The sequence below is a fragment of the Quercus lobata genome, chromosome 5 (genome assembly GCF_001633185.2).
Source record: "Quercus lobata isolate SW786 chromosome 5, ValleyOak3.0 Primary Assembly, whole genome shotgun sequence".
In the NCBI taxonomy this organism is placed as follows: Eukaryota; Viridiplantae; Streptophyta; class Magnoliopsida; order Fagales; family Fagaceae; genus Quercus; species Quercus lobata.
Genome location: NC_044908.1, coordinates 32,771,298 through 32,796,161, shown reverse-complemented (window position 1 = coordinate 32,796,161; position 24,864 = coordinate 32,771,298). Strand labels below are relative to the sequence as shown.

At 38.5% G+C, this 24,864-nt stretch overlaps 1 pseudogene; it reads right to left on the bottom strand.

Annotated features, from left to right (window-relative positions):
* Nucleotides 1-7,435: 7,435 nt before the first annotated feature.
* On the bottom strand, nt 7,436-24,036 carry LOC115990359 (annotated as a pseudogene).
* Nucleotides 24,037-24,864: the final 828 nt, after the last annotated feature.

Below are 24,864 nucleotides of genomic sequence, written 5' to 3'. Positions count from 1 at the left end.
GTTATGATATGTTATGTTAATTCCAAAATAATTTTGGCAATGACATTAGGATTTACCGTGGGTGCACATTTTGCAGATGTAACCGGAAATGAAATGCTGCATAATCTTGATGGTTATAAATTATAATTGTTAGTTTGAATTGCATGGTTAATGAATTTTATCTTCTTATCCGTCTATCCAAGAATTTAAAATAAAATTGAAAGAGAGAAGAATTCCTTTCACATTGAACGAAAAATCACATTTGGCAATTGGCACCACCCAGATGTTGAGACTTGAGTTAAACAAGCAGCATTCTTAAACCAATATAGTCAGTCTCTCACACACATTCAAAGTTTATTTTTAAAAAAACAATGTAGAGTATATATAATCTATATGTGTATATATATATATATATATATAAAACCGAAGCCTCTGCTAGCTCCACAATTTTCCACGTCAGCATTTTTTTTTAATTTTTAAATATGATTTTTTTCTTTTTACATTTTTTTTTAATTTTTAAATATGATTTTTTTCTTTTTATTAAATATATATAGTCTCCGTCTATTAATAATCTCTTTTAAAAGCTTTAAGTTTTTCTATCGATCTCTCTCTCTCTCACACAATGGTTGACACCACTGACAACACCACTACCACCGCCACTACCACCACCATAGTGCCACCGCCTCAGGAAAACACCACGGCTGCAGCTGCTACTCCGCTGTCTCTACTGCCACAAGAAATCCCTGTTCCAAAGATGGAGATGAAACGTTGGGTGACGAAGAAGACGACGAGCCTTTGGAGGACGCAGCTACAGCAGGACAAAGTCGCCGCCGAACTCAACGTCGAGGCCTTGACCATCAACGACACCAAAACGCTCACATCACTGCAGTACCATCAATCTCTCACATCACCAAGATTTGAATTTCTTTATTTGCCTGATCCTAATTAGGGTTTCGATCAACTCAATACCTTTGCTACTACTTTTGGTTAAAATATAATAAAGTACTAATTTTGATTATAGTTTGAGATCCTGATTTGAATTTCTTTATTTGCCTGATCCTAATTAGGATTTCAATCAACTCAATACCTTTGCTACTACTTTTGGTTAAAATATAATAAAGTACTGATTTTGATTATAGTTTGAGATCCTAATTAGGGTTTTGAATCTTTATCATTGATATTAATTTTTGTTTTGATGCTTATACAATGTGGTAAGAGATATAGTGTTCTATAGTTTTGATTCCTATTATTATGTTACTTGGAACATGAATGCAGAAACACACATGTATAGTTGAATTTGTCAAAAGAACTGCTGAAGGATTTATAAATTAAGATGAATTCCAAAAGCCAAGTAAAATTCAAGCGATTAGTTTGCCCATGATTTTGACTCCTCCCCATAAGGATTTGATAGCCTAGGCGCATAATGGTTTTTCTGTCAATTTAAGGATTTCGTTTTTAATTAGGTTTTTCTGTTAATTTAGGGATTTCAATTCCTAATCCCTTTTTCTCTCTATTCATTTTTGTTGAAGTCAAGGAAACACTCATAGAAAATTAAATTCTATAGGTTTTGTAAGAAAGTGGAGATAGTATTGAAAAGGCTCCCAACCGTCAAAATTCCTACAAGTTTTGCTTTATTTTGCTATCTAGGTTTTTTAGCACATCTGATTTAGCTTAGCTTAATCGTATGTTTGATTAAATAATTATTTGGGCACCTAAAACATCAGCCTTCTTTGTCTCCACCCAGTCCTCTATTTTTTTTTTTTCAAACCTCACTACAAGAAAACTGAACTATTGCGGCGGGCCTACTGCGGCGGGTGCGAAAACCGCCGCTATAGGTCGCCTATTGCGGCGCTTTTTTGGCCCGCCGCTATACATGAGATCTATTGCGGCGTTTTCTATGCCCGCCGCAATAGCTCTAGTATTTTTGCGGCGCACTATAGCGGCAAGCCAATGACCCGCCGCAATAGACCTGTTTTAGCGGCACTAAGTTTACATATAGCGGCGGGTCAATGACGCCGCAATATGTACTCGTTTTTGCGGCGGGTTGGACCAAAAAGGAGTACATATTTCTATGTTAATATAATGTTAGTGTGGAGACATTTGTGGTAATGTTTTAGTGGAGCTAAAATGAAATTATTACAGGTAAAAGAAATGTGGTTTTAGGACCCAAGAGGGGAAAAAAAAAAAGCACCTATAGCGGCGGGCAAAAACCGCCGCTAAAAGGTGCATAGTGTATGTTGTGCATGAAGCCTTATAGCGGCGCTTATTGACCGCCGCTAAAAGGCAACTTGACCCGAATGGCCACCTATATGGCGGCGGTTTTTAGCCCGCCGCAATAGACCAAAAGCGCCGCTAAATGGCAGATGTATTGCGGCGCTTTTTGCGACTGCCGCAATTGACCTATAGCGGCACTGCAGCACTGGCGGGATGGCCCGCCGCAATAGCACCCGCCGCTATAGGTCAAATGTACCTTTAGCGGCGCTTTTTTGGGCTTTAGCGGCGCTTCTAGCCCGCCGCAATAGCCCAGTTTTCTTGTAGTGCCTTCATGTTTATTTTTGTGTTATTCCTTCCTTGCAACAACAAAGCAGGTTTCATTCTTAATTTTTGTTCTTCCATTCATTTTTATTTAGATTTAATATTCCTGATTAATTTCTGCTTTTTTATTGCCTTTCTCTTCAGTCTTTTCCTCCATTCGAATCAAGGTTAAAGGTATGGTATTCGTTTGCCTCTGTACTAAATTTTTGAATTTTTTTTAGTATAGGGTTAACTATTTTTCTATGTACATCTAATTTCTAAATATTGTAGTGTTCTCTTTACATTTAAAGAACTCATGAAACTCAATTTGAATTGGTACTTATCATGTATAAATAATTTTTTTTTTTAATTTTAAGTAATTAATAATTGCATTGGTATGCTGTTGGGACACACAATCCAAATAAAATTGTAAAAGTGTCATGAAGGTTGGTTGAATTTTACTCTATTTTAATGATCATGTTGATTATATGTGTGCTTTACCTATAAACAATTGCATTGTTGTATCTTCTGGAGTTTTATTTTTACAAACTTAACTTGAATGTTTTAAAGCTAGAACTGACATGAGCACATTACCCATCCTGCCCCAGGAGGTAGATTTCATAATAGCTGAATCTCCAAGTTCTAAGTCTTTTTACTATGAAATCTTAAGTAAGTGACTAGGAAGATAGGGAAAGCCCTAAAACAGCAAACATATATGCTTGGCAGTATTTAAAACATGAGCATAAAGAACCTTGGTTCTCAAATCTTCTTATGTATACTAGGTTAACTTGATTAACAGTACTGGGGATTATATAACATGTTCTAATTCTGCACCTAATTACATACACATTTGTGGGAGTTTTTTTTTATATTATTATTGGTTTATTTAAGTTTAATCTAAACTGTATATGTAATACTATGGCTCTATTTGGATTTTGAAGTATTATACCTTATTACTAGAAGTATTTGCTATATAAAATGCAAAAACTGCATGTACTGCTCAAACTTATGCTTTAAATTTAATTTTTACTCTTTAGCTTGCTTTACTTTTGTAAATTAAAGGGTTTAGGGGTTTATCTAACAAACTAAGTCTTGAATCTTAATATTCAGAGGATAAATGATTTTCACAGCAAGTAGGACTTCATTTCTGATTGTAGTTGTTGTTGGATTCATATGTTATTTGTATTGCTCATTTTGCATCTATGTTCATCAAATTTTCTCTTGCTTTGAACTTCTCCAATCCCAAAACAAAGAGAGAAGGAATGAAAATTCCACTGCCATGAGCACCAGCCTAAGCACCATCTTTACCGGTTACAACTCCAACTTCCAATTCAATATCACAAATTCTGCCAACACAGATGGAATGATATCAAAATTTGATTGATCTAGATAGGCGTTTCACTTTTTTATGATGGGTTTTGCTTGGTTTTGTATTTTGTATTATGCATAATTAATTGTTGTACATTTGGTTGGAGTCAGTGATATGCTATTGTTATGATGAATATTTGTGCATAGTACTTTCAAAAAATCATCTAAACAACATTTACAAGCAATAAAATTTTAGTGTTTAAATAATTTACAATTATTAGCGCATGATAGATAACATTATTCTAACAGTAAGACTCCGGCATTACTTTTTTTTTAGATTAAAAGCTTTTAAACATAATTGTCATTGAACTATTTCAGTTCTTTTCCCAGTTAATTGAAGTACTTTTATTAATTTATTATCAATATTCCTTCCAAATTCAGAGCCCAGATTTTATTTCTAGAATTCTCTTAAAATAGTAGTGTCTAAATACAATATAATTTTACCTTTTAGGGTAAAAACAACTTCAGAAAAAATAGCAATATTCATAAATAACAAAAAATCCAGTTTGGGAAGTCAAAATAGCCATAACTCACCCAGATATATCACATGATTTTTTTTTTCATGATTGGTCCTGCATGATGGTCACACTTCACATGTCAATTGTCAAATAATTGTACATTGTATGCATGACTATATTTGAGGAATACTATAATCTCAGCTGCATACAAATATGATATTTAAGATGTATATTTTGTAATACATTCCTCAACCTGTTTTATTGTTAGGCTTACATCAGTGATACTTCAAATGAATGTAGCATCAACTTATCAACTGAAAAAGGTAGTGATTGTACTAAATTTCAAAAAGTTGATGTTCAAAGTAATGTGCAACTCACACCAACATCTGTACTCAAGGAAAACAAAAGGACATATTCAGGAACTACTACGAAGCAACAAAGGAAGAATATATGAAAAACACTTTAAAGTTGTCTTTCAATTTGTTTGAAATATTGATTAAGTAGTTCTTAAAAATTGTGTTGGTAAGTTGATGTTAAGTTTAGTAGTTAGATGGTTTTATAGCTTGGTTTTAATGGATTTGTAATTTTGGTACTAAAGACATATTGGAACAAAGGAAAATTTTCTACTTTTATGCACAGTTTGGTTTTAAATTGAAACAGAGAGGAATGAAACTCTTATATTTACTATTTAGTTATCAAAGGATACAACTTTACTTCAAAGTTTTTTCTAAAGCAAAGGATATCACAAGCTAGCAATTTGGAAGTTATATATTCTTGAAGGAAAAAGGCCCAAGGAAATTAAGATGGTTATAAGCAGCTGAGGTAGTGCTTATTGGGTTCTTATTATGTGGACCATAACATGGCAACCCCTTCTTATCTACATGCTTGCCTTCATGATATGCACAATTTTTTTATTTCTTTTTTAGTTTGTATTTAAATTTAATTTAACTTTCTGGGTTATCTCAGCTTGGTTTTATATTTAGTTTAATTGTTTGAGTAAGTAGTTTTGCAAAAAAAAAAAATGATGTCTAGAATGAATAATACGAGTTAATGTTTCTATTATAGTTGATGCTCATCTTTTGGTATAGTAATGATATTTTATGTCCTTTTATTATGGATATAATATTTATTTTTAAAAATTGGTAGCATTCCCGTGCATCGCACGGGTTAGCGACTAGTTGTATCTAGAAATAGACGTGAAATTTTAGAAAGTTGTAATTAGTGGCAGAGCCCCTTGAGGACCGAGGGGGGCCGGGCCTTGCCCCCCCCCCCCCCCCCCCTCCCCCCCAAATTTTTGAAAAAAATTAAAATTTATTTTTTGAAAATATCTTAAATAATTTGAAAAATTTTAAATAACATTATCATTTTGGCCTCCTATATCTGATAATATACATATTTAAGAAAATCTAAAAATAAACATAATTTTCATTTAAATGAAATACAATCCATAAATATATATGTCCACAAATTATAATAATTAAACCTTCAATATCTTTAAAATGAACGCATAGATATTTTAACAATTACCTTAACAAATAAAAAGGAAAAAATTATAATCTTCATTCCAACACATCTATGTCTTACTTGTACAACAACAGTAGAAAAATTGAGAAGTCAGAAGTTTTGTTGATGTGCCGCACCACCAAGTACCCCACACAATTGCAAAAACATTTTGCCTTACACAAGTGACTTTCTCTCTCGCTCTCTATCTCGTTTGGCGACTTGGTGTTTGCCTTGTTTTTTTAGTTCTTTCCTTTTCCCTCCCACTACTGTTGTAGTTTGTTTACAATATAAAAAGTAAAAGTTTTGTACTATGTGACTAAACTAGACAAGAAAGAGTGAAAGATTGAAGCTTCCGTGGACCCCTCATCCCTTGACTGTACAGTGCTCTGTGCCCCTAGCTAACCAGCTAACCCCTTGTTTTTAACTCTTTCCCATGTACTTTGCATTTGCTTTCTTTTGATTTTTTTACTTTACTTTTCATTTGCTTTCTTTTTTATATTCCTTATAATATATTATTTATTATTATAATAATCAATATATTATATACTGAATGGCATTATAAATTATAAATGCGACTTGGTGTTTGCTTGTTTTTTCAGTTCTTTCCTTTTCCCTCCCACTACTGTTGTAGTTTGTTTACAATATAAAAAGTAAACGTTTTGTACTATGTGACTAAACTAGACAAGAAAGAGTAAAAGATTGAAGCTTCTATGGGCCCCTCATCCCTTGACTGTACAGTGCTCTGTGCCCCTAGCTAACCAGCTAACCCCTTGTTTTTAACTCTTTCCCATGTACTTTGCATTTGCTTTCTTTTGACTTTTTTACTTTACTTTTCATTTGCTTTCTTTTTTATATTCCTTATAATATATTATTTATTATTATAATAATCAATATATTATATACTGACTTTACTTTTCATTTGCTTTCTTTTTTATATTCCTTATAATATATTATTTATTATTTTAATAATCAATATATTATATACTGAATGACATTATAAATTATAAATGCGACTTGGTGTTTGCCTTGTTTTTTCAGTTCTTTCCTTTTCCCTCCCACTACTATTGTAGTTTGTTTACAATATAAAAAGTAAACGTTTTGTACTATGTGACTAAACTAGACAAGAAAGAGTGAAAGATTGACACTTCCGTGGGCCCCTTATCCCTTGACTGTATAGTGCTCTGTGCCCCTAGCTAACCAGCTAACCCCTTGTTTTTAACTCTTTCCCATGTACTTTGCATTTGCTTTCTTTTTCATATTCCTTATAGTATATTATTTATTATTATAATAATCAATATATTATATACTGAATGGCATTATAAATTATAAATGTACTTATAGATCATAAATGTACTTGATTAGTTGATTAAAATATATAGTATATACTATTATATTAACATTTCATAGTTGATTAAAGATATTAAGTCGTTTTGTCAATCTTGTCTCGTGATTGTTTACATTTCATTCACACACACAAAAAAATAATAATAATAAATACATATGACCCTCCAAAGATAAATTCCTAACTCCACCACTATAATTAAAAGAAAAACTGTAGGCACATTTGGTCTTATTGCATTATTGCAGTTGCACACCTTTGCAATACCCTCAAATTAAATTTCATAAATCATGCCCACTTTTAGCATTCGCTTGTGAGGAATGTCAAACACATCATTACTCTCTCAAATTTCTCGTCAAGAAATTGTAAACATAATCTATGAGGATTCTCTTGCCTATACTAGCTCCTTTGCTACAACTACTTCACCCTCACCAATTAAGTGAACAACTTCTGAGTTCCAAGCCTTGTCCACTTCCCCAATCTCCCTCTTCACAACCTCTTGTCCCTTAACTTCTTCAACTTCCTTAACATCCTCATTGTCACTTAGTGCCTCTTCTTCTTTGATTTCCTCTACTTGTTTCATCTCATCATTCACTTCTCCACCCTCCTCACCATTATTGAGCATTCTTTGAGATAACCAAAAGTCATCACTAATGAACTCTTTCAATCTTTCTACCAAAATCTTCTCAAAGGGCTCCTGCTCATTCCGCACATCTGTGTATCCATATCTCACAACACACTGGAACACGTTGAGATCTTTAGGCTCTACTCAACGAAGAAGGAAACGCTCTTCAACAGAAACCTTGCTTATAGGTAGTGTCTTGATGGAGACGAAAATGAGGACTGAGTGCAACGCAGGCACATTTGCTGCATAGCATTTGAAGATTGGTGGGATGCCATGAACAAGTTCTGAGTAGAACAAGGCAAGCCTTGGTATACGACAAAACTTTGTGTCGTCAAGTATTTCCTTTAACTTGTTGGAAGAAACTTTCTGCTCAAGCTCATAATAGTACTTCCATCGGAACACATTGTTCCAAACAAACATTATAGTGATTAGAACTGCTGCAAAGACTAGAGAAAGATATCCTCCTTGGTCAAATTTGTAAAGAACCGAAGTAATAATGAGAAGCTCTAATGCGCCAATGATAACAATGTAGGAAATGGCAAAAATTATGTGGATTTTCCATATCATGATCATGATTAGAACTAGGAAGGATGATGTGAGGGTCATTACGAAAACCACTGCTATCCCTGCACGCGGTTAACAACTCATCAATTGATACTCATATCTCACAGATTGAATTTAAAATAAAAATCCTCAATCTCACTCTTAGTATTTCATTTTTATGCTCCATCAAATGTAGTATGTTATGTTTCCCAAAAAAAAAAAACTCGAGTGATTTATAAGGGAAGGAAAGAAAGTATGGTAGGCTATAATTGATGGAGTATAATGTCAAACACAAAAGGTGTGACGAAAGAATTTTTATTCTTTCAAACTCTTGAATTTCAGCATTCAAAAGAATAAATATATATGTAAGTGACTAGCTTGCATATTATTGAACATAATACAATAAAACATGGATGCATAGTTTAGATATAGTTAAAAGGAAAATGTGAGAAAATAAATTACCGTAGGCATTGCCAATCTTAGCCGTGGTCCTGAAACCCAAAGTAACTCCTACGCAAGCCAGCATAAGAAGGTAATTGATTTCTGGTATATAAACCTGTCCTTCATACTTTGCTGATGTATATACTATTTTCACATGAGGGAAACACCCTAGAGAGAGGGATTGTTGGATTATAGAGAAAGTCGCTGAAATTATTGCTTGACTTGCTATGATTGCCGCCAATACAGCCACCACAAACATGGGCCAATACATAGCTTCTGCATCATATTCAACCACTTGCACAAGTTATACTCTTATCACACACCAAAACAAAAACGAGAGAGTAACATAAAAAATGCATTGCTGTACTTGGTATGGAGCTGTAAAATACACCTCCGACGAGTTCATTATTCTTGCGAAGAAAAGCGGCTTGTCCCGTGTATGCTAGAACGATAGCCGGGTAGGTTAGGCAACACATGCTTATTTGTATGGACCGAACTGTGAAGTGGCCTAGATCAGCAAATAAAGCCTCACATCCTGCATATTTTACAAGTAATAATACTTCATGAACATGCTTAATTTCCAGGTAATCCAAAACAGTAAGATAAAGGGTATTCGTATCTAATATATATGTGAAAGAAATTGCAACTTGTAGTGCAGAGGACAACGCCACCAAGAGAAATCCACGCTTCTTTTTTGTTCCTCCGAAAATATTCTATAACGTAAATTGGATTTACGGCTTTGACAACACTTGGATCAAATTTGAGGATATTGTAGATGCCAATGCCAAAAATGAGTACAAACCAAACGCAAAGTATGGGGGAAAATGTATAACCCACTTTATCAGTTCCAAATCTTTGAATCAAGAATAGGAGGATCAAGATAGCTACTGAAATCCAAACGATCAAATCTGTATATATATATATATATATATATATATATACACAAACACACACACTTATATGAAAAGAAATTTTTTTAATCATTTTACAATTATTTTAACACTAATAAAAGATAAAATTTGATAATAATAGTTCCACCTGAGGTTGTATTGACTGTATTACAGATAATCTAAATTAACTAATTAGAACTCGGATTCTAGTTTGTAGGAGCTCTATATTGATAGAATATTGAATGGCTACTTACCGTCTGTGATTTTAGATGTGGCTTCCTGGAGTCCTCCCACAGCTGACAAAACTGTCATCACATAAATGGAACAGGGAAGACTCGTAATTTTTTTTCTTTATTAATTCCGAAGTCAAATACATAATGAGAGAACAAAGAGACAAACACTAATCGATGTATGAACTAGTAATGGAAGAACAGATACACCACATGCATGGCTTAGCAAGCACTATCTTAACAAATAAAAAAGTGAATATGTAAACCTGAGATACAAGGAGTGAGAACACCATCTCCTATCACCATGGAAGTTCCAAGCATTGTGGCAAACAGTAGCAAAGACTTAGCAAAATTGCTCTTCTCTAGCTTAGACATGAGCCACGAAGCCCTTTAATACGGCGGTTTGGCAACTGAAGCCGGTAGTTTGAGACGTCATGATCCTCAACTTGTTGATTTGGGATCAAACTCACCTTGGCATACCGGCATATTAGAGAGTACAAGGTAAATGTCCCACCTGGAAAGAAAAAGCTTTCTATTATATATGTTCAAGTGTTACTAGACGTATATTATAGCTCAACCTTAATATTCAGAAATCAAAATGATTGTAAAAAATTTGAGGTACGAGAAATATAGCTTAACCTTAATATTATAACACTCTCCTTGCTACCATTTTGTATAGTGAACAACGACTTAGTTCATACCCCCAACCCCCCCCCCCCCTCCTAAAAAAATCTAGAGTAGCAATCTAAATATTACATGTACGGGAATTGGGTCCTCGATACAGGGCTTAGGCCCTTGAACCCATGTTCCTTGGGCCCAAGCCCAACAGCACGTCATACAATCGTCCTCATACTTGGACCTTAAGCCTCGACCCAGAGTCCTCCGAGCACAATTTGGGCCGGGAACCCAAAATAAGACCACAGTGAACACCTCAAGCAAACCCCCCCCCCCCCCCCCCCCAGTCATTTATGACCTGGACGAGAGAGTTCTTGCCCGGAGGCATATCGTGCCTAGCTGCCCGGCCTTGCATTTAACAACATCACTACCGAGCAGACGGTGGAAGTGGGAATCAGTTCCAATGCCACTCCCACCATTCCGACAAAACGTCCACTTTGAGATGATGTAATTGGACCTTCATTCGCACTAAGAAGGAGAAGTAATCATAACTCCTCCACTCATCCTAGCCTATAAATAGGAGAGAATGAGGAAAAAAGGGTTGGTAATTTTGGACAGAATATTAAGAAAAAGAGTAAAACACTCAGAGAGAGCAAAGGAGTGATTCTATGTGGAAGAGAGAAAGGCTTGGAGAGATAGGAGTGTATTTGGGTATGCCGAGTATAGAACCACCCACAATAGGAAACACAAAAGCCCACAAAACAAATAGATTATGAGCCCAAGAAGAGGTTAAGCCCAATAACCATATATTTTTGGGTACGCACAATTGGCGCCGTCTGTGGGAATCTCCTACGTAGCTGTGGTTCTGTCAAAATGTGCACGGGAGAATGTTAGAGGTCAACTAGGGAGTTATGCTGAAAGTGGCTCTGGGAGGTCTTCAAGGGGATCCACGTGGCGGGAAAGAAGGCAGAAAACGCACGAAGATAGGGAGCATGAGCAGGAAGGGCAGTCTGGCCTAGGAGAAGGGTCATTTCAAATGTACCCAACAATGTCTGGTGCTTCGGGGCATAACCATTTTGACAGAAGGGATGAAGAGCTTGAGCAAAGGGACGAGGAACTAAAGCGCCTATGAAGGTTGGTTAAGGATTTGGAATTGCAAGCAAGAGGTAGGTGTCAGAGAAGGGACCATGAAGAGCGGAGGGAAAGGTCGAATAGTGTCAGGAACCACCATGGAACAGGGTTTCATCAATTCGGGTCTCATCGGCATCAGGACCGCTCACGGGAATATGCAGACCGGGACTTAATTTCCCCGAAGGAGAGGCGACCTCAGAATGCGACCATGAACGCTATGAGCCGTGCATTACGCTGAGCTACCAGATCACCATTTTCAAGGGACATTGAGAGGGCACTTATGCCAAGTAGATTTACACGGCCACTGTTCAATTCTTACAATGGGAGGACGGACCTAGTGAAACATGTAAACCATTACATTCAAATGATGTCTTTGTACACTCATAACAATGCACTAATGTGTAAAGTGTTTCCCTCAAGCCTCGACCCCACTACTTTGAGATGGTTTAATGGGTTAAGAAAAGGCTCGATTCACAGTTTTTTCCGAATTGATTCAAGAGTTTGGTGTACGGTTCATGACCTGTAGCCAAGTTCCACAACACGTGGACACGTTGCTTTCAATGAAAATGGGGGCTGGGGAAACCTTCTGCAGCTATGCTAGCCGATACTGGGAACTATACAACGAGATTGGCGGAGGCAATGAAAAGATCACAGTAAGTACTTTTCAGATGGGGTTGCTTGAGGATTCCAGACTACGAGAATCATTGACGAGGAGGCCTCCCGAGGATATAAGGCAGTTGATGAGGCGTATTGAGGAGTATAGCGGTTGGAAGATGATCGGTTACAAAATAAGGGCAAAGCCCCTGTCACAAATCATCCTCAGCATATCAGCTTCCAATCTAGACCTCGGAACGATTTGAGGATTCAAGAGCCGGGGCCACAGATGGGAGAGGTGAATGTGGCCTTCAAAGAACCAGTGCACAGGATTGTGGATCGAATCAAGAATGGACCATATTTTTGGTGGCCGAACAAGATGGGAGGAAACCTGTCCAAGAGAAACCAAAACTTGTATTGCACTTACCATAGAGATAGGGGGCATACTACTGAGCAGTGTAGGGTGTTAAAGGATCGTCTAGAGCAGTTGGTGAAGGCATGGTACCTGAAGGAATTTGTGACGAATCCGAGGAATCAAGAGTCCGGGCAGGGCGCACGGCCGTGAGGGAATCCTCTCCCACCCCCGTTGGGAGTGATAGAAGTCATCCATGTAGCTCCAAGAGGCACCCAAGGGTCCAAAAGAAGGGGTTATTGGCTGTAGCACCAGGGGGGAGTTGCACAGGCGAGCAACCCTCCGAGAAGAAGTTGAAGTATACTCGGAAGCCCATTGCTTTTAACGACAATGATCTAGAAGGCACGATCCAACTGTACGACGATGCTTTGGTAGTTACAGCCCGGATAAATGGCTTCATAATAAAGAGGGTACTGATAAATCAGGGGAGTGGCACCGAGGTGTTGTATCCCGACCTGTACAGGGGGCTTGGTCTAAAGAAGGAAGACCTATCCAAGTATGATATACCCTTGATGGGGTTTGATGGCCAGATAGTGATCCCAGAAGGGCAGATCTTGCTTCCCGTAAACATGGAGGGCAAGGAGACGATGGTAACATTCATAGTGGTCGCCTCATTTTCTCCGTACACGGCGATTTTTGGAAGGCCATGGATTCACACAATAGAGGCAGTACCATCCACCCTGCATGTAAAGGTCAAATTCCGCACCGAGCAAGGTATTGTCATGGTAAGAGGTAATCAGCAAGTGGCCAGGCATTGCTTGGTAGCAGCGATTGACCAAGGAGCTAAACCAAAGGAGTCGACTAAGGAGACTCCCTTGTAGCAATTACAGAAGCCCCAAGACAAAGTAGGGGCTAGCCGTGCTGAGGATTTAGTGAAAGTAAGGATATTACCGGACAAGAATAGGAATTTTCTAATAGGATCAAGTGTAGCCAAGGAAGAGAGCGTAGAGATACTGTTGTTTCTTGTACAGAACATAGACGTGTTTGCTTAGAACCCATATAAGGTGCCCGGGGTGGACCCTGAGTTCATAGTTCACAAGCTTAATGTGATCCGTTGTGCCCTCCCAAAAAGTAGAAACCGAGGAGAGCGAATAAGAAGCATGTTGAAGCCGTCAGGCAAGAGGTTAAAAAACTGATGGAAGTTAGAGCTATAAAGGAGATATTTTTCCCGAGGTGGCTTGCAAATACTGTAGTGGTAAAAAAGAAGAATGGTAAATGGAGGGTTTGTATTGATTTTATTGACCTTAATCGAGCATGTCTGAAGGACCCATTTCCTATGCCAAAAATTGATCAGCTGGTAGATGCCACATTTGGACACCTGAGGATGAGCTTTCTTGACGCTTTTCAGGGTTATCATCAGATCGCCTTGGTTGCCAAGGACCAGGAGAAGACGACATTTATCTCACCCGACACTAACTACCATTACACCATGATGCCATTTAGGTTGAAGAATGCTGGTGCCACATATCAGCGGATGATGACCAGAATGTTCAGAGATAAAATTGGGCACGCTGTCGAGGTCTACATCGATGATATGGTGGTAAAGAGCAAGCAGAAAATGTAGCATATTGGCGACCTCAAAGAAGTGTTTGAAGTACTTCGATGGCACAAACTACGACTCAATGCCGAGAAGTGTGCTTTTGGAGTGGGGGTTGGCAAGTTCTTGGGGTATTTGATCACTAATCAAGGAATAGAGGTCAACCCCAACCAAATTGAAGCAGTGAAATGCCTCAAACCGCCGAGCAATCCAAAGGAAGTTCAAGTATTAAGCGACATGTTAGCTGCCCTTAATCAGTTCATTTCCAAGTTCACTAACCGTTGTCGACCATTCTACCAGCTTTTAAAGAAATAAAAGGGATTCCAATGGAGTGAAGAGTGTGAGAGAACCTTTTAGGAGCTAAAAGAATATCTGGTGCGGGCACCAATGTTAATAGCGCTAGAGCCCGATGAGGATTTATTCATGTATCTCTCAGTATCTGAGCATGTTGTAAGCGTCGTGCTCCTAAGAGACCAAGGAGTACAACAACCAATTTACTACATCAGTAAAACCCTAGTTGATGCCGAGACAAGATATTTGCCTTTGGAGAAATTGGTACTACCACTAGTGCATGCTACATGGAAGTTACCCTATTACTTTCAAGCTCACACCGTTTACGTGTTGACCGAATACCCCCTACAGTCATTGTTGAAAAGATCTGATTTCACAGGAAGAATAACGAAGTGGGGGACTCGGCTGGGTTCTTTTGATATTAGGTATAAGCTAAGGAGCTCAGTGAAAAGCCAGGTCTTAGCTGATTTTGTTGTAGAGTTTTCCCCGAAAGAGGGGAAGGAGATGATTTGCCTTATAGGGGTGATCCCATGGAAGGTATTCATGGACGGTGCATCCAGCGCATTAGGAGCCAGGGTTGGGATCATAGTTATCACTCCGGAAGGAATAAAGTTGAAACATTCCTTTCGGTTGGGCTTTAAGGCCCTTAACAATGAGGCCAAGTATGAGGCCTTACTAGTTGGGTTAAGAGTTGTATCAGACCTGGGTGCTAAGGAGGTAGAGGTCTATTCAGATTCTCGGTTGCTAGTCAATCAAGTACAAGGAAAGTTTGAGGCCAAGGATCCCCAAATGATGGAGTACTTACGGCTAGTAAAGCAAACTATGGACCACTTTCTGAGCGTCAAAGTGGACAGGTGGCAAGAGGGCAAAACTGGCATGCCGACTCTTTGGCCATATTGGCGTCATCATCAATCGAGGGGATACCTCGATTAATAAAAGTAGAGCTGGTAGCAGAACCAAGTATCGGTGCAAGAGCAGGTGTCTCACTAGTGGCAACAGTTGAGCCATGTTGGATGGATCCAATCATCAACTTTTTAGCTAAGGACCATGTGCCGGATGATGAGAAGGAAGCAGAAAAATTATGTCGAGCAATTGCTCGATATTGGTTGTTTCTGATTATAAGCTATATCGAAGATCTTTTGGCGGGCCTTACCTACAGTGCTTGCACCCCAGCAAGGTTGAGGAACTACTTGCCTAGCTACACGAAGGGGTGTGCGGTAGTCACGTGGGGGGGTGTTCGTTAGCTCATCGGGCAACGACCCAAGGATTTTAGTGGCCACAAATGCAGAAGGATGCTAACGAGTACGCGCGGAAATGTGAGCAATGTCAAAAGCACACCCTTATGATCCACCAACCGGCAGGGAACTTGAATCCCATTCAAGACGTGGATGTGAAGAAGTTTGTATGGAGGAATATAATGACGATATTTTGGGTACCGAAGTCCCTAGTGTCAAATAATAGGTTGCAGTTTGATAGCAAAACTTTTTACGAGTATCATGGCAGCCTCGGCATCACAAATTGGTACTCCACCCCGTCATACCCTCAAAGCAACAGCTAAGCCGAGGCCACTAACAAGGCCATTGTGAACGGTTTGAAAAAGAGGTTAGAAGGGACCAAAGGTAGGTGGGCAGACGAGTTACCCAGTGTTCTGTGGGCGTACCGAACTACCCCGAGAAGGTCTACAGGAGAAACCCCGTTCTCCCTAACATATGGAGCAAAAGCAATCATACCGACAGAAGTGAACTTGTGCAGTGCCCGGGTTTCAGGATTCAGTCTCGCTGAGAATTCAAAGTTGATGACGAAAGAGTTAAACATGTTCGAAGAACACCGGGAGTCAACGACTATACGGCTGGCAGAATATCAACAAAAACTTGCCCAGAGATACAACAGGGATGTGAGGAAAAGGGAGTTTGGAGAGGGAGATCTGGTACTTTGGAAGGTAGTGGGGAATACACGGGACGTCAATACAAGGAAGTTAGCACCAACCTGGGAGGGACCATACAAAGTCACCGCCATTGCAAGCGCAGGGGCATATTACTTGGAGGATTTGGACGAAAAACCACTTCCTCAGCCATGGAATGCCCACAATCTGAAGAAATTCTACCATTAAGTATCAAAACACGGGGGTACATGTTAAATGTAATATTATATGTGCATATTGTTAATTAATACAAAAGCGATATTTGTCCATACAGTTGTATCAGCACTTATGATTTTATCGTTGTTAACTTATTAAACTCTAGTCGACGCACACGGGGAAATTTTGTATCAAATTTTTCTAAAGATGGAAACCTATTCCCGGCTCGATTTTCATCGTCGAGTAGGTGGAAACCTTATGCTAAATCCTTCTGAGAACAGAAACCTATTCCCGACTCGATTTTCATTGCTAAGCAGGTGGAAACCTTATGACAAATTTTTTTAAGGACGGAAACCTGTTCCTGGCTCGATTTTTATCGCCGAGCAAGTGGAAACCTTACGCCAAAATTTTCTAAGGAAGGAAACCTGTTCCCAACTCAATTTTCATCGCCAAGTAGGTGGAAACCTTACGCCAAATTTTTTTAAGGACGTAAACCTGTTCCCGGCTAGATTTTCATCGCCGAACAGGTGGAAACCTTACGCTAAATTTTTCTAAGGATAGAAGCCTGTTCCCAACTTGATTTTCATCACCAAGCAGATGGAAACCGCACACTGGATTTTTCTAAGGGTAGAAACCCGCTTCCCAGGTTCAATCACAATGGCTGGGTAGGTTGAAACCTAATCCTAAATTTTATCCAAAGGCAGAAGGCCGATTCCTGGACGAACGTGAACCATACATTGGTCTATTCTAAGAATAGAAACAAGCTTTCCAGCTCTATTCTAGTCGCCAGGCACACATGGAGTACGTTAAACCATTTAGGGAAGGCTAAAGCCACAATCTCAGATACAACCCCAAATCACGGGGAAGGTAATTGCCCTACGTCTTCTTAAAGAATCAACATATGTCAAATCTAGTAATTATCACTAAGAAGTCAATTCTTTCTAAAGATAGGTGACCTATTCCGGGCTGGTCCGAGAAGTAAACTACCTGGTCATCTGGAATATATAGATAAAAAGATAAAAACAATCAAAGAACATGACCCAAAGAATAACTTAGTAGCAAACATTCATAAACGCAATTGAAACAAGCAAATAAAATTTAAACCAATGTTTAGTCGCCATAACCCGGAAACTATAGGGAAATAAAACTTAAAAAAATAAAAATATTGTTCCGTCACCACAGCTCAGTGACTCTAGGCAAAACAAACAAATATAGGAAAAGTAAGCTGATAAAAACATATAAAAGAAACTAGTGAAAAGCATAAGTATCAAACAGCGAGATCAGTAGATGAGAGCTTGGTTGCGTCATCAGTCCACTGCTCTGGCACGTCCTCGGTTAGTGGCTGCTAGGAGTGAATGTCCTCGGCGATATTAGGGTGGCTGGTGACCTCAGGGTCAACATGGGCATTGATCGCCCCTCATACTGGGGGTGTCCTCTTCATCGGTAGCATCAGTTTGGCTCCAAACAGAGGGAGGGGGAGCCGGGTATGGTATTTGCTCTAGATTCCTTAATAAGGAAGCTTCGGGCACTCCCATCACCTAGAGGGCTGCCAGTCATCCCTTCCCGAACCCATGAATCCTAGCTTGATGAACGATAGGCTCCACTAATTTCTCGGCATCCGCGAAGCCCTTGTCATACCACTTGTTTTCACAGGCTTCAAGGGCCAACTTCAGGTCAGCTATCTCGTCGGCCTGGGCCAAGTTCAGGCTAGCTGCCTCCACCAATTTGAGCCCAACACCCCTCAGTCTATCCTCCGCCTCAACCAATTTCCTCTCTGCCACTAGCCAGGCTTTCTCCGAGGACTGAGCCTTTTTCTCAACAACCTCGACAACCATGCTTTTTTCCTTAGCGATGGCATTGGCAACATCCTTCAATGCTTTCTCCCGATCAGTGTCCTCAGTGAGCTCCTTCATTCTCTCATCGAGGATGTGAGTCAGTTGAGCGGACTGGTGACAAAAGTAACGAATATAAGGGCTAAGGGATTATTTATGCATTAAAATGAACAAGAAATAAAGGAGAGAAAAATTACCGCCACGGTATGCCACTACAATCGCCGTGCTAAGGAATCCTCAGTCCCGTCTATGAAGAAGTGGACGTCTTCGGGAAGCAAGAGGTTGTGCACCAAGCTCTCGGCCACCCTCCCCCCTTGGCTCTGTGCCCAAGCCTTGATGCTGTCCAACGCTGGCAAAAGCCCATCACCAAGCTTGAAAGTGGGCTGCCAGATGTCCATAGATTGAGATAAGGATGCCACGTCCTTACTACCCTTGGTAGGTGGCTGGGAATCACCCACCGGTTCTCGGATCATAATCCCTCCCCGGGAAGGAGTCTTTGCAGGAGCATCACTGGGGACTTTATGGGGTGGTCACTAACCTGCTGTTTCTTCTTAGGACGGCTGGCAACAGGGGAAGGGGGAGCACGGTCCCCGCCTTAAGGCTGGGCTGGGGGCTGAGAGCCGGAAATAAAACGGTCAACGGTCATCTTCCTTCTAGTCACCATATCTGCGTCCTAATCAGTCTCGGCTTCTACTGGCTTGGCTACTTGGGCAGGGGTGTCTGGCACTTCAATAGGCACGTGGACTTCACGACTCAGGGATACACGCTCCGTTGATTCGTCTTATATGGGTGCACAGTCCTCTGCAGTGATATACCTAGGGCCGAGGTCCCGAGCTTCACCAATGGTTAGAGAAGGCGGGAGGAAGTTTGCGTGCTAGACGTCTATGTATGATAGAAGTGGGCTATCTACAAGCAATGCCTGGTTAAATGCTTGCCAGGTCAAATATACGGGGTCGACGCTGAGTATCAAATGGGATGCTCGAAGCTGTCCGTCCGTATGAACAAAAATTTCTGATCTAAGTACAAAATTAAGATCTCGTACGTGTACAACTCGGAGATCTGGTTGGAACCTTTTTGATTCTGCAGTAAATCAACAAAAAAGACTAATTAGTTCAATACTTGAACAACTAATTAAAAGATGCAAACTTAAAGTAAATGAAAGTTCTCGGTACCGACCAACATCACACGGCGAGAACGAGCAAAGGAGCTCATCAGTAAACCAATTGTCGCTCACCCGGACAAATTCCCCCGTCGAGTTTCTATTAGAATCAAGAAGGCATGATATCAGTCGTACCCACATATCTCTAGTTTTAGGTAATAATCGGATCTAATATTTCCGCATAAACTATACATAAAGTTAATATCGTGGTGGTTTAACTACAGACCGAATATGTGGTTTAACCTACTCACACAACTCACCACTCAGTAAAAATTAGGGGGGAGTTGGTCGAGACACAAACTGTAAAACCTAAGGGTGCCTATAATGAGAGGGTCAACTGGGAATCTAACCCCACCCTCGAGAATAGCCATCAAAGGGAAAAAGACAGTGTTTACACCAGTACGCCTACGGAGGTCAATATCGCCCTCATGACAGTAGGCAATATCAATGTCTCTAGGGACGTTGTAGGCTGCCCTAAAGCTAGCCAAGGATGCCTCTAAAGATAGGAGGTGAGAATAACCCATTCCCAAACTAAGATTAAAAGAAAACTAAAAGAAGAGGAGGATATGAAAGGAAAGGCAAAGAGGACTTACTTTGGGACTCTAGGAAGGAATGGTGTTCTGGGCTGGAAGATAAGCACACGAAAACAGTATGCTCGGCAGAGTGATAGTTTGGAGAATAAAGAATGTAAAAGTGAAGTAGAGATTCAGAGAGAACTATTTATTGGAGCCAACGAAGGAATAAAGAACATTTAATGCAAAAGAGGCGGGAAAACCTCTCTTATCCCTCCAAATAACTCCCACACGCGTGGGCTCAGTTCACGAACCGTCAAATGATTTACGAACCGACAATTCATACTTACTGCTGAACGTGACAGTCTGGCGTGGTGCTTCTTTTAAGGTGGCATTGATGGGCATTTGTATCACTCAACAACTGACGATTAAGATTCTTGGGAAACCACTACCACCGCTTAATTGTCCTTGATTTGTTCTCAGTAACCAAGCATGGATCAAGGGGGGCTATTGTACGGGAATTGGGCCCCTGATACAGGGCTTGGACCCTTGAACCTGTGTTCCTTGGGACCAAGCCCCACAGCACGTCATACAACTACCCTCGTACTTGGACCTTAAGCCTCGGCCCAGAGTCCTCCGAGCACAATTTGGGCTCGGGAACCCGAAATAAGACCACAATGAAAACATCAAGCAAACCCCCCCTAATCATTTCTGACCTGGATGGGAGAGTTCTTTCCCGAAGGCACATTCTGCCCAGCTGTCCGGCCATGCATTTAACAACGTCACTACCGAGCAGACGACAAAAATGGGAATCAGTTCCAATGCCACTCCCACCTTTCCGACTAAACATCCATTTTGAGATGATGGAATTAGACCTCCATTCGCACTAAGAAGGAGAAGTAATCATAACTCATCCACTCATCCTAGCCTATAAATAGGAGGAGAGAATGTGGAAAAAGGGGTTGGCAATTTTGGAAAGAATACTAAGAAAAAGAGTAAAACACTCAGAGAGAGCAAATGAGTGATTCTGTGAGGAAGAGACAAAGGCTTGGGGAGATAGGAGTGTATTTGGGTATGCCGAGCAGAGAACCACCCACAGTAGAAAACACAAAAGCCCATAAAACAAATAAATTGTGAGCCCAAGAAGAGGTTAAGCCCAATAGCCATATATTTTAGGTGCGCATATTACGTTATCAAGTATTTTGATCTTGACACAAATGTTCCACACCTAGAGACTAGAAAAGAAAGCAATATTAGGTGCAAGTCTTCATAACATTATTTTGTCTTTTTCCAAACAAAACAAAGTTATGTGGGTCCTACTTAACACCCATACTATTTTTCCTTGCCACATGTTCTCAAGTACCGGAATTTTTTTTTTCTTGGAGTGCTTTTCTTAGGGCAATTTGTTCCTCAAATAAGGTATTCCCACATAATTATAATATAAAAATATATTTAGGTCCTTGTATATCAAACTAAAACCTTAGCGTTCCCTAATCTTTTTCTCTTCTACTTTAACTTTTTCATAATTTCAATTTTGAAACACTTTATTTACTTAAAGAATAGAGTAAAAATTAAATACTGAATTTTGCATAAATGAAAATACAACTTTATAATTCTTTTATATTGATTTATTTTCTCAATTTATTTTAAGGAATCAAATTACATGTTTAAATTCTATATATTTAGAATAATCTCTTAATTTGATTGTTATTAACTATGATTTTTTTTTTTTTAATAATATGAAATATATACTTATAATCAATTGAGATTATGGAGAAGCCAAATTATAATAATGATTCAGATTCAAATTCTAAACAAACTCTTATCGAGATGTATTTTACTAATCTTCCAATTGAATAAATTAAATTATGTATGAAAAAATAAATTAGAGTTTATATTATATTAGATTTTGTATGACAATTGCATTAATAGTATATAATTCTATATCTATTTTGTTATTTACATCGATTAATAATTTTACTTTCAATCTTGTCTTTTAATTTTGCCCCCCTCATCTGAAATCCTAGCTTCGCCATTACTCAGATCTAATCACATGTATAGATCAAAATTGACGTTAGACACAGCCATATCATTATCTAATTAATAACACAACCTAGCTTCATTGTCACTTAACGTGAGATACAAAATGACATTAAGCATGTAATTCATTGTCATTGTATGTTTTTCTTTACAAGGAGAATAATGGTTGGAATGCCTCCACATTTATTGTTGTAACTATTGAATTCTCTCTCAAAAAAATAAACTAATAACGAAATAAGACTTACCAAATGCTCATTTCAAACAAAACATCCTCATTATTATCTACTTAATAATATAAAGCATGATTTAATATTTGTGTTTATTTGTTCAAAATGAATGAGAAAAAATTCATGAGCATTTATAGTTAGGACCAAGGTTATCATGATTGAGATCCTACACAGATCGGTGAGAGGGTTCATATAATTATAACTCATAATATATATTAAAAAAACATTGAAAAAAAAGTAATTTTTGGCACAAATTAGTGAAATTACTCATAATAAAAAGAAAAGTACCAAATTATAAATAAATAAACAAAGTTCAAAGTTTAAAAGTTACAACTCATAAATATTAGTTTCTAAGTCAAACAACTCAAAGTATACATAACGTCTCACATAAATTACTCAAAGCAAATAACAATGTCAATACCTAATGTATCACATAAATTACACAAAGCAAATAACAATGTTTCAAACAACACCACAAACACACTCAATCATCAAGACCAAAGTTTTAGTTATCATGAATGGGTTCCTCAAAGTACAGTTGATCATTATAAAAAACATTCACGTTATTGTTAGTAGAATTTTTTTTTTTTTTTAATCACCTTCATTGTTAATGGTCTTTCTCACGATGGCGTTACTATCAGATTTCTTAACTTCTTGTACTCACCTTCTACTCTCTAGTAGTCTATTCTCTTCTCTTTTATCTTCTTTGATTTGGTTTATTAGGTTAAGGTGATGATTGACGACTGACATAAGCCTTAAGGTTTTATTTTTTGCTTTTTTTTAATGTTTTTTTAATCAATTCAAGCTAGGGCCACTAAGCTTATCTGGTTATTACATTATTTTTTATCAATTTGGGGTTTTTGGGCTACATTTGGAGGGCCAAAATAAGCAAAAAAAAATTGAATTTTCCTTTATAGTACAGGATCTTTTGTATCACCATAGGATCAGAATCCTATAAAATCCTAAGATCCAGAAAGGAATCCCAGACGAATTTCACTTTAATAGATATCCTAGTAAGAATTAGGACGTTTTAAGGACTTAGAATTTTAGGATCTTAAGATTCTAAGATCCGGATCGGGATCAGGATACAAAAAACCATGGTTAGAACAACTAGTTCTTAGCTTCTTCCTTCTTAAACCATCATTGTTTCATATATATAGAAATGATCGGTTGTTAATTAGATCTTACCTTCGCCATTATCATTGGCCCGTAAGACAATGAACACATACTTGATGAGAGGGATTAAGGTGAGTGTATAGTAGATCAAGGAAAGTACTCCCAGGATGTCGTCGTTGTGCTTAATACCATCAGTGAATGTGCTCGCATGCACATATAGTGGGGATGTGCCAATGTCTCCATGCACCACTCCAATACTTTGGAATGCTAGGTTAAATATCACTAGCCACTTAAGATCCTAACAAAAACAAAATCTAAAATTTCAAGTTATAATCATGCAATAAACGTTGTTGATTGTGCAAACAAAATTAAGTTAATTAGCAGTGTCTCCATAAGTATATTTATGAATTATATGTAAATTCCTGTGGGAAAGACCTTGGAGTTATGGCCATTACGGTAATCAGAAATTTCGTCAGATTCTTCCATGTCCGACTCATATACACGCAGCTTTTGGCTTGAAACCTTCTTCTCTTTGAGCTCTTTAATAACTTCCTGCTGCCTTACTTCATTAATAACGTCTTCTTCTTCTTCGTTCCCAGACATTTCTACAGTCCCAGATCTTCTGATGATATGCACAGTACACTTTCTCTTCCTCTGGCCTTAATTTCAGAGAGGGATGTTATATTCAAGGGAAAATGGGAGGGTTCACACTTCTATGGTCTGTTCATATCACGAAAAAGGTGATCACAAAGTTATCCTGAATCCTGATACTTGGGTGCCTCCTCAATTCTTTGAAGGACGCTTAATTCAAGTAAAATGGAAAAAGTCAACTTCATCACCGCGTTGAATTTTTTCTTTTCATGGACCAGGTGTTGTACAAGACCTCATTTGAAATTTTAAAATGTGAAAGTTGCACTAGCCAAATACTAGGTGCTGTTTTTCTAGACCCTCCAATTTTAGTTACCCCTTAATTAATTTTAAAAAATGCTACGTTCACAACATTTTAATAAAACTTTCACAAAAAATTTTAAATATTAAATTGTTCTTGGTTCTAATTTCTCATTAATTTTAGACTGAACGCAATTAAAGCGGAATTTACATAATTAGCCAATTAATTAACCAAAGCATCCAAACAAATCGGAAATGATACATTAGTGAATGAGTTGAAGTACAAGAATACACAAGGATCCTCCAAGCCTAAGTTACTCAATGTACTTGAGCCCTTTAAGTTCTAGCTACCAACGGATTTCACGGAGTTTTGTCTTCGCTAGCTTTCTAGATCCTACAACACCACCCAATTGCACCACCAAGCCTCCATGGTTGAAAATGTGGTCAAACTCTAATACTTCCCAAATGTCCAAACAAAAATCAATACTCAATATGGTGAAGAAGGTGAAGGATAGAATCTCCTCTCATTCGTATGGAAATTGT